This window comes from Cherax quadricarinatus, chromosome 9, assembly GCF_038502225.1.
Source record: "Cherax quadricarinatus isolate ZL_2023a chromosome 9, ASM3850222v1, whole genome shotgun sequence".
NCBI lineage: Eukaryota > Metazoa > Arthropoda > Malacostraca > Decapoda > Parastacidae > Cherax > Cherax quadricarinatus.
Window position 1 is genome coordinate 1,830,640 of NC_091300.1, and position 7,084 is coordinate 1,837,723.

General features: G+C 46.5%; 1 long non-coding RNA gene across 1 annotated transcript in view; it reads left to right on the forward strand.

Moving 5' to 3' along the window:
• The window catches only part of LOC138852484 (uncharacterized), a 40,417-nt gene extending 34,314 nt beyond the window's left edge, over positions 1 to 6,103 (forward strand). Inside the window, exon 3 of the long non-coding RNA XR_011391799.1 lies at positions 5,957 to 6,103. This is a non-coding gene — a long non-coding RNA (uncharacterized lncRNA). The remainder of the gene's footprint in view (positions 1 to 5,956) is intronic.
• The last annotated feature ends 981 nt before the right edge of the window (positions 6,104 to 7,084 follow it).

Genomic DNA, 7,084 nt, shown 5'->3' on the forward strand with positions numbered 1-7,084 from the left:
AATAAAAAAAGGGGGAGCAGGGAGGAATAGTTCTCAGGAGGAATGAAAGGGCCGGAAATCTCCCTCCACGCCCAAGAGGACCTCAGCACCGCTAGTAGTGCAGATGCAGCATGGAACCCGTGCCATACCCTACCCTTCATGCCAGTAAACCAGCAATCCGGGATAGCAACCTCACATCTGCTGAGCTACCTCAGTGGACAAAAGAGAGGGCGGCCGGATATCCGCCACAAAGCATACCTCCTTCGGCCACCACCCCCGGAATCTGAAAGGTGGCTTCCAGAGATACACCCGTCGCCTGAAAGACACCCAAAGCTACTCCGGGATACTAGGGAGGGATCGGGACATCCCCAGGCGATCCAGATTCCACGGCAAACTACGCCACCGCCAAGAACCTCAACGGAATAGGATGGACCCCGGTATCCTTTCCCCTACCTAGGAACTAGCGCGCCTGTGGGAGAAATCCCAAAGGCCAAAAAGAGGAAGGGCAAAAGGGAGGGGTGGGGAGGAGGAGGAGGAAAGGAAAAAGGGGAGGATGGGATAGGGAGCGGGGGATTGGGGGGTAATTAGGTTCGGTCTGAGGAAGGAGACCGACAGGTCTGATTCCTCAGACCAAGAGCCTCTTCACCACAACAAGGAGCCCCCCTTGAAGAGGACATAAATAGAATTAAGGGTAACAGATCTGGGCAGATCGCGCACCCTCATCCCTTGCATAGGGCGAATGAGTTAGTCAGTGCTTGGGCTGCTACATCTAGCTATGACAATCTTCCCAGTACCACACAGGCGAAATTAATGGACAAATATGATGCAAGGGAGAGACTGATTTGTTTTATGCTCAGCAAGGAAGATGACTGTTTAATATGTTTATTATGCACCCCATACCCATCCTGTGGGCAGTAGTCAAAAGATTACAGAGGTACATAATTGGTCCAGGGGCTGGACTCCAAAGTTTTGATAGCTGAGCAAGTTACAGAGGTAATGAACTCACAATTTACAAAGGTAATGAACTCCAGGTAGGTCTGGTCACAATCATGACAAGTTACAAAGGTATTTACAGATTACAGAGGTACGTAATGGGTCCAGGGACTGTAACCTTCCTTTCACTAACTTTGAATTTGATGCAGCGCTAACAAAGGGCAGCTCCACGTCGCCTGGGGAGGATGGTATTACTTACACCTTACTCAAATTGCTGTGTCGAGTACCAGGTAATCCTTTACTTGAATTATATAACATGAGCTATGTAACTGGGGAGCTCCCTAAATCATGGACCAACAGCCTCATTATTCCCATTCTGAAGCCCAATCAACAAAACTCACTTCGCCCAATATCCCTTACTAGCTGCTTGTGTAAAACATTCGAAAGGATGATTCTTTATCGTCTTATGCACAGAATTAAGCAATTTTTGTCTCCCCGGTTGCATGGCTTCATGCATGGAAGGAGTGTGCATCATTGCATTACCACCTTCTCACTCTGCACACTGACAGCTCATACACTACCTTCCTTGACCTTAAATCCGCTGTTGATATAGCCAACTGACATGTAATCATTAGTGAACTTGAAGATTGAGACACTTATGCAACATATGGGAATCTTTATTCAGGAAACGTTTCGCCACACAGTGGCTTCATCAGTCCAATACAAAGTAGAAAGGCGTAAGGAGAGGAGGAGTTTGAAGTAATCAGTCCCTCAGTCTGGAGTCGATGTGTTCAGTCCATCAATCTTGTAGAATGTACAGCATAGGGCCGTAGACGTGGCTTATATACTGTAGTGAGGTGAGGTGAAGCAGGAGGAGGTGGGGTCATAGTGGTACCATCCACTAGTCGAAGTAGGTCTTCGTCCAAAGGTTGGACAAGTGTTGAAGAATTCTTTGTAACAAGATCCCATGATGCTGCAGTGTCTGACAGTTGTGATGAATGGTTTGAAAAACCGACAAGTTGAAGATTGAGACACTTATGCAACATATAGGGAATCTTTATTCAGGAAACGTTTCGTTTTCATCCCAGGTATGGAGCTAATGTTAAAATTGTGAAAATGGTGTATCTTACTTATATTAGATCATTGGTTGATTATGCGGCACCACTACCTACACTCGTGTCTGACTGGAAGCTTGAAGGGCTGGAAAAACTGCAAAACGAAGCAATGAGGATCATCCTAGGATGCCCTCGTACTGTCAAAATTTTAAATATGCGGAAAGAACTTAATATTCCAAGCATTACAGATCGTGTTACTGAAAGAAATATCCTTATTGGGGTCAATATGCTTAGGTTAGCCCATTCAAACCCCTGCACAGAAGCCCTCCAAACTTTTCTTAGCACTGGTGAACATCCTTCCAGATGGATCGAAAAAACTGGAACCGACCTCCGCATGAACCAGCTACATGATCAATGTCAAGTTAGGCAACAGAGACACTTCCCTGCTCCATGGGATATTACCCCATTCCAAACTACCATTCCTCCATTTCCCCCAAAAACAATCAAAGCTTCGTCTTGGAGCCAAACAGGATGCCTTAAGCTGTATTGATAACTTAGTCACACAGAACACTCGCAAATTATTTACGTTGATGGTTGTGTTCACCAGTCCACTGGTGCAGCTGGTAGTGCTGTTGTCATACAGAGTGATGGCTCTCATAAAGAAATTGGAGCACGCATCAATAACTGGGCCTCTACCCTTCAAACAGAACTGTCTGCCATACTCCTTGCACTCAAATGCGTCCATGTATCTAAGGTTGACACTTTAATTGTAACTGATTCTCTGTCATCCATAAATGCTCTCAACTCATTAAGTATAAATTGTGGCATGCTCGTGTCAGAAGCCAGACACAGGTATGGTAAGATTGTGGACAGTGGAGTCAGAGTGCACATGCTGTGGATTCCATCTCACATTGGTCTTCAGATGCATGATATAACTGATGAATTGGCTAAGCTGTATGCTTTCAAAGAGGGATTAGATTACAATCTTGGGTTGTCAGTTAGCAGTTTGAGAACAATAATACGAAAAGAACTTCAACTGAACTTTATTGACTCGAGACTAAGGGAGATTGACACTAGGCAGTCCATCTATCATCATTCCATCATGCAGGAGCCACATGTCTATGGTGCATCCAACAAGATAAGAAGGCTAGGTGGCCCGGTGGTCTGGTGGCTAAAGCTCCCGCTTCACACACGGAGGGCCCGGGTTCGATTCCCGGCGGGTGGAAATTCCGACACGTTTCCTTACACCTATTGTCCTGTTCACCTAGCAGCAAATAGGTACCTGGGTGTTAGTCGACTGGTGTGGGTCGCATCCTGGGGGACAAGATTAAGGACCCCAATGGAAATAAGTTAGACAGTCCTCGATGACGCACTGACTTTCTTGGGTTATCCTGGGTGGCTAACCCTCCGGGGTTAAAAATCCGAACGAAATCTTATCTTATCTTATCTGACTCTTGGATGTCACTACCGCCCGGCTCCGGCTGGGTTACAAGTACTATCTTTAAATTTTAGATTTTGCCACTGAAGTGGCTAGTTTATTGTGCACCCCATATCCATCCTGTGGACGGTAGCGCAAGAATATATGGATACACAAAAGGCATAGGAACTAAGCCCCAAAAGGGGTAACAGGTGTACATATGGGTTTATATCTACAGTTCACTTATCTGTTACAAGCAAATTTATAAAAATAACAAGTATCTTTGGTAGGTAAAATCACCACCACCAGATGGACTATTGTCACATCTTGCGTCATTATGTACTGGAGTGCGATAAAATTAATGAATTTAGAGACAATTCACTCAGAAATGCTCAAGAAATTGCGAAATGCTCAAGAAATTGCGAAGTATTTTATCCACAGTGATATATTACAGACCATTCTGGAGAAATACCCTGACTTTGCTAGCTGTAAATAATGCATTACCACGTGTGTTTGTGTGTGTGTACTCACCTAGTTGAGGTTGCAGGGGTCGAGTCCAAGCTCCTGGCCCCGCCTCTTCACTGGTCACTACTAGGTCACTCTCCCTGAACCGTGAGCTTTATCATACCTCTGCTTAAAGACCCCTACAGACCCCTGGCAGTCTTCAAGCTGGCACTGGACAAGCACCTAAAGTCAGTTCCGGATCAGCCGGGCTGTGGCTCGTACGTTGGTTTGCGTGCAGCCAGCAGCAACAGCCTGGTTGATCAGGCTCTGATCCACCAGGAGGCCTGGTCACAGACCGGGCCGCGGGGGCGTTGACCCCCGGAACTCTCTCCAGGTAAACTCCAGGTATGTATGGATCCTGCCTCCACTACATTGCTTCCCAAACTATTCCACTTCCTGACTACTCTGTGGCTGAAGAAATACTTCCTAACATCCCTGTGATTCATCTGTGTCTTCAACTTCCAACTGTGTCCCCTTGTTACTGTGTCCCATCTCTGGAACATCCTGTCTTTGTACACCTTGTCAATTCCTCTCAGTATTTTGCATGTCGTTATCATGTGTGTGTGTGTGTGTGTGTGTGTGTGTGTGTGTGTGTGTGTGTGTGTGTGTGTGTGTGTGTGTGTGTGTGTGTGTGTGTGTACTCACCTAATTTTCGTTGCAGGGGTCGAGACTCAGCTCCTGGCCCCGCCTCTTCACTGACTGCTACTAGGTCCTCTCTCTCTCTCTGCTTCCTGAGCTTTATCATACCTCTTCTTAAAACTATGTATGGTTCCTGCCTCCACTACTTCACTTGCTAGGCTATTCCACTTCCTGATGACTCTATGACTGAAGAAATACTTCCTAACGTCCCTGTGACTCGTCTGAGTCTTCAGCTTCCAGTTGTGACCCCTTGTTCCTGTGTCCCCTCTCTGGAACATCCTATCTCTGTCCACCTTATCTATTCCCCGCAGTATCTTGTATGTCGTTATCATGTCTCCCCTGACCCTTCTGTCCTCCAGTGTCGTCAGTCCGATTTCCCTCAACCTTTCCTTGTACGACATTCCCCTGAGCTCTGGGACTAGCCTTGTTGCAAACCTTTGTACTTTCTCTAACTTCTTGACGTGCTTGACCAGGTGTGGGTTCCAGACTGGTGCTGCATACTCCAACATGGGCCTAACATACACAGTGTACAGTGTCTTGAATGATTCCTTATTTAGGTATCGGAACGCTATTCTCAGGTTTGCCAGGCGCCCGTATGCTGCAGCAGTTATTTGGTTGATGTGTGCCTACGGTGATGTGCTCGGTGTTATGGTCACCCCGAGGTCTTTCTCCCTGAGTGAGGTCTGTAGTCTTTGTCCACCTAGCCTATACTCTGTCTGCGGTCTTCTTTGCCCCTCCCCAATCTTCATGACTTTGCATTTGGCTGGATTGAATTCGAGAAGCCAGTTTCTGGACCACATGTCCAGCCTGTCCAGGTCTCTTTGCAGTCCTGCCTCATCCTCATCCGATTTAATTCTTCTCATCAACTTCACATCATCTGCGAATAGGGACACTTCAGAGTCTATTCCTTCCATCATGTCATTCGCATATATCAAAAATAGCACTGGCCCTAGAACCGACCCCTGTGGGACCCTGCTCGTCACAGGCGCCCACTGTGATACCTCTTCACGTACCATGATTCGTTGCTGCCTCCCTGGCAGGTATTCCCTGATCCACTGCAGTGCCCTCCCTGTTACATGCGCCTGATCCTACAGCTTCTGCACTAATCTCTTGTGGGGAACTGTGTCAAAGGCCTTCCTGCAGTCCAGGAAAATGCAATCAACCCACCCCTCTCTCTCATGTTTTACTTCTGTTACCTTGTCATAAAACTCCAGGAGCTTTGTGATACAAGATTTGCCTTCCATGAACCCATGCTGGTTTTCATTTATAATCTTGTTCCGTTCCAGGTGTTCGACCACTCTCCTCCTGATAATCTTCTCCATGACTTTGCACACAATACATGTCAGACACACAGGTCTGTAGTTTAGCGCCTCGTTTCTATTTCCTTTCTTAAATATGGGGACTACATTTGCTGTCTTCCATTTCTCAGGTAGTTGCCCAGTTTCAAGGGAAGTGTTGAAGATTGTGGTTAGAGGCACACACAGCATCTCTGCTCCTTCTCTAAGGACCCATGGGGAGATGTCCGGTCCCATCGCCTTTGAGGTATCAAGGTCACTTAGCAGCTTCTTCACCTCCTCCTCGGTTGTTCGTATGTCATCCAACACTTGTTGGTATATTCCCTCTTGATGTTCCCTTCTGTACTGACTTCCCACAGCCCTTCCTGTCTCTACTGTAAAAACTTCCTTAAATCTCCTGTTTAGCTCCTCACATACCTCCTGGTCATTTCTTGTGAGTTCTCCCCCTTCTGTCCTTAATCTGATCACCTGGTCTTTGACTGTTGTCTTCCTCCTGATGTGGCTATACAACAGTTTTGGGTCAGTCTTGATTTTCGATGCTATGTCATTTTCATACTGTCGCTGGGCCTCCCTCCTTACCTGTGCATACTCGTTCCTGGCTCTGCGACTGATCTCCCTATTTTCGTGTGTTCTCTGCCTTCTGTACTTTTTCCATTCTCTATTGCACTTTGTTTTTGCCTCCTTACACCGTCGGGTAAACCAGGGGCTTGTTCTGGTCTTCCCGTTGTTTCTGTTGCCCTTGGGAATAAACCTTTCCACTGCCTCCTTGCATTTTGTTGTTACATTCCAACAGACATAGCCCCACTCCACAAAGGGGGCAGTAAAGCAACAGCAAAGAACTAGACAGATAGCACTAACATCCCATAACATAAAAATCTTTGAAAGGGTCCTAAGAAGCAAGATCACCACCCATCTAGAAACCCATCAGTTACACAACCCAGGGCAACATGGGTTTAGAACAGGTCGCTCCTGTCTGTCTCAACTATTGGACCACTACGACAAGGTCCTAGATGCACTAGAAGACAAAAAGAATGCAGATGTAATATATACAGACTTTGCAAAAGCCTTCGACAAGTGTGACCATGGCGTAATAGCGCACAAAATGCGTGCTAAAGGAATAACAGGAAAAGTCGGTCGATGAATCTATAATTTCCTCACTAACAGAACACAGAGAGTAGTAGTCAACAGAGTAAAGTCCGAGGCAGCTACGGTGAAAAGCTCTGTTCCACAAGGCACCGTACTCTTCCCATCTTGTTCCTCAT